The sequence below is a fragment of the Otolemur garnettii genome, unplaced genomic scaffold (genome assembly GCF_000181295.1).
Source record: "Otolemur garnettii isolate 467f Iridium unplaced genomic scaffold, OtoGar3 scaffold00398, whole genome shotgun sequence".
In the NCBI taxonomy this organism is placed as follows: Eukaryota; Metazoa; Chordata; class Mammalia; order Primates; family Galagidae; genus Otolemur; species Otolemur garnettii.
Window position 1 is genome coordinate 120,254 of NW_003852793.1, and position 4,437 is coordinate 124,690.

Genomic DNA, 4,437 nt, shown 5'->3' on the forward strand with positions numbered 1-4,437 from the left:
GTTCCACTGATCTTCCTGCTTCAGCCTCCTTAGTAGCTAGGACTGCAGGCTTGTGCCACTACATAGAGCTAGTTTTTCCATTTTTAGCAGAGACAGTGTCTCCCTCTTGCTCAGGCTGGTCTTGAACTCCTGAGCTCAAGAAATTCACCCGCATCAGCCTCCAAGAGTACTACTGGGATTGCAGGCATGAGCCACCATGCCCGGCTACAAATTTTTTAAATATCCAAGGAAACAAGTATAAACATTAAGATTAAGCAGAGTTTGGGGCTTCAGTAATTTCAATGATATTCTTCACAGAAATGAAAATTGTAATTACACTTAGGAGTTTATAAAAAATATATAATCACAGATAAAAAATGTTATAAGTTTCATATGCTGGAATCCATTTTTACAAATCAGATATGAAAAACAAGTTTTATAAAATAGAGAAAGCACTTTTAAGCTCTAAACAAAACTTATGTGGGAGGCGATAACTATTGTGTCAAGAAAAAATTGAAGTTGTAATGGAAAATGGTTTAGAATATAATAATAATATCAACCCTGGGATATGATAGAATTCATGGAAGAAAAACTAGTGTGTGGGGGTACAGTTTGGGGTCCATAAACTCAAATGGTCCAGAAGTGTAACTTATTTTGTAATTTAAGCCGTTTTCTTTTGCAAAACTTCTATAAGATTTACTGTATAATCCATCTGAATGGTCTCTTCATTTCAGCTGAGTTCCTTTCAACTTCTATGACCCTATTGGGCTCTTAGAAATTGTTTCTGTCACTCTCTATGCTGTCTCAATATAATGTAGGCACGCTCCCAGGCACTAAATGGGGCAATCTCAGTCCAACCTTCCAGGACACAACATGAAATTCTAATATCACAATGAGCAAACAAATTCTCACATCTCATTACTGTGCTGGACTCTTATTTAGGAAAGGAGGAATGCAGGTATCAATGTTTAAATCCCTAAAAATCATCTGGAGGTTTATTTCCTATGTTATTAAGAGTTTGGCCTGTAGTTGGAGGGGGGAAGAGATTATGTCCCTTTATTAAGAACACACTTGACATTTAAGTTCTCTACATTTACTGTTCCTAGGCAATCTTTTCTAGTCAAGGGGAAGGGAATGTTATGCCCAGGAGCCTCCCAAAGACCACACCACCAGACAAGTTGAATTAAAGAGTTCTTTTACTGAAGAGCCAGCCAGTGACTCCCTCAGTGTCCTAACATGGGGTTTCTGAGAGCAGGTCAGAGTAGTCTGATGCTCTGACTTTTATAAGGAAAAACTTTTCCGAAGGAAAATCATGCATAATTACAGAAGCAAAACCAGCATTTATGGGAAACCATGAGGGTAGTCAGTTTACAATGCTATGATTATGAGAGCACTTAGTAATTCTTTTTTACAAGACAAATATAATCTAAAATGTCCTAAGGTAGTGTAGGGAGGGGGACTTGCAGGTAAGGATCATAAACAACATGATCATAAAAAGCAGTAATCACCAAGGATATAATCATGAGTGCAGTCAGTAACCTACATCACTAACAAACCTAGTTAAACATATTCACAGTTATACAATGGAAGGGCAAACAAGAGGAACCAGTTTCAAAGGTAATGGAATATAACAGAAAAGGAGTAAACAGTAAAGTGGAGTCAAACTTGCTCTTTTAGAATTTCCATATCATATACAGATGGCGTAAAGACTACCTTAACGTAACCATGAGGATTGTTGTCACAAAAATAGTGACTTTCTACACAATACTAATAATTCTAACAGTTCTAACCAGGTAGACTTAAAATACCATGTAATGGGTGGGGAGGCAAGTGGAACCATTTTTTTTAAAGCAATAAAATGTAGCAAAACAACAGAATGGAATTAGGCATGCTTTGCCTTCCCACTGATTTTCAGGAAAAAGAATTATATCAAAATGGAGTTAGGGTTGCTTCTCTTTCACTCCAACACAAAGCCTTATTTTGACTCATCAATAGCCCTGTACTGTAAGGTACAAAATGGTAGCCCTCTTAATAATTAGTTTAACAAGTATGTTTGGTTTGACATGCACATTGTATGACAATATTTGTAAATTAAATGCTAACATTTAGAAATTGGAAAATTTCTCATAAAAGTACTTATGTTTAGTCTCTCTGAAACAAAAGCAAAGATCAGGAAGCAATATACACACATCCTGTGAGAAAACTTTCAGCTGCAAGTGAGTAGCATTTTTTCACTACAGATAAGTCAATATTCTTCTCCATTAAGCCCAGCTCCCACTGTTCCCTGGGTTTGTCCTAGCCAGCCTTCCTTATCTGAATCTATAACCCTTGCTATATGCCTGGGGATGTGGATAAGCGACTAAGTAATATCCACCACACAAGTTTAGTTAAAACTTTATACATGTATAAACCTTGTATTAATAGGTATAAATAGAAAAGCACATTATATCAATACAGACCAAAAGGACATTTTATAAAACTGAAGCCTCCTCCTGATTTAAAAACAAAATAACAAAACATTTGTTAAAACAAACAACAGGGCTAACAGGGTTTCTGCTTCTAAGATGAAACAGATGCACTTTACTTATTACTCTGGCTGAGTACAACTAAAAACTCTGAACATTATGTATAAAATACACATAAAAAAACTGAAAGGTGGTGGGAAGAAGCCAAATATGCTAGAGACCTCTGAATCAAAGGAACTATACAGTAATGACTCCTCTGGATTTTCATTTTGCTTCATGTACCCAGACTTGAAACAGGAAAAGCCAGCAACCCAGAAACTTCAATAGGTCTAGACGCAAAAAGCCCCAGTAAAATGGATGTTCTCAACCAAAGGGCCAGGAAGGAGGCAACCTAAAAAAAGAAAAATTTTAGGCAAGAACTGCTCTACTTCTGGGCTGGGCACAGTAGCTCACACCTGTAATCCTAGCTGGGAGGCTGAGGTGGGTGGATTGCCCTGAGCTCACAGGTTCCAGACCAGCCAAGAGTGAGACTCTATCTCTAAAAATAGCTGAGCATTGTGCTGGGCACCTGTAGCAGTCCCAGCTAGTTGGGAGGCTGAAGAAAGAGAATCACTTGAGACCAAGAGTTGTAGGTTGTTGTAATGTATGATACCACAGCACTCTATGGAGGGTGACAAAGTAAAACTCTGTCTCAAAAAACAAAACAAAACAAAACAAAACTGCTCTACTTCAGCCAAACACTATAAAAAAGATTATAGTGGCTTGGCTTCACTACCATCCTCACCAGCAAAGGCCTAGTGGAGAGTTCACACTTATTCTCTCATGATGCTGCAACAAGGTGCCCAGCACTCACACTGAGGTGCTATCAGAGAAAACCTAGAAGTAATGATGTGGCTCTTTGAAAGATTTTTAAAATGGACAAACTTCAGCAAGATTAATAAAGGGGAAAAAAGGAGAAATAAATGACCAATATCAAGCATGAAATAGGATATATCCTTAAAGAACATGCAGACATCAAAAGGATAATATAGGATTCCTTATAAACAACTCTGCACACACATATCTGAACAACTTGGATAAAATGGACCAATTCTTTGAAAAATATAAACTACTCCAACACATTCAATATGAAATGGATAATTTGAATAACCCTATAAATATTAAAAGAAACTGAATTTATGATGAAATATCCCCCCCAATCTCCTGGCCCATATTTTTTCACTGGAAAATTCTACAAATCTTTAAAAAAATTAACAAAAATTCTACATAATTTTCTTGGAAATAAAAGGGGAAGAAATACTTCACAGTATGTTTTATGAAGCTAGAATTACCTTGAGAACAAAACCAAAGAACATAAAATACTACAGACCAATATTCCTTATCAATAACCATGTGACAGTCTTAAAAAAAAAATAGCAAATAGGCGGCCCATAGCTCAGTGGGTAGGGTGCTGGCCACATACACCAAGGCTGGCAGATTGGAACCCAGTCTGGGCTAGCTAAAACAACAATGAAAATTGCAACAACTACAAAAAATAGTTGGGCAATGTGGCAGGTGCCTGTAGTCCTAGCTACTTGGGAGGCTGAGGCAAGAGAATAGCTTAAGCCCAAGTTTGAGGTTTCTGTGAGCTGTGACACCATGGCAATCTACCAGTCTTACAGCTTAAGACTATCTGAAAAAAAGATTAGCAAATAAAATTCAGCAATATATTAAAATAATTATATCAAATTATACCAAGAATAGACAAATGGTATTTTTTTCCAAGGATGCAAGGCTGGTTTAATATTAAAAAATCAATAAGTTTACATCAACATATTAATATACTAAAGAAGAATAATTGTATGATTCAATTGATACAAAAAAAAGATTTATCTAAATCCAACGCTCCAATTAACCTCCCTCCACCCAGCACATTGTACCCCATGACTGCATTAATGTACATAGCTGATTAGATAAGAAAATCCAACTCTCATTCATGATAAAATACTCTCAT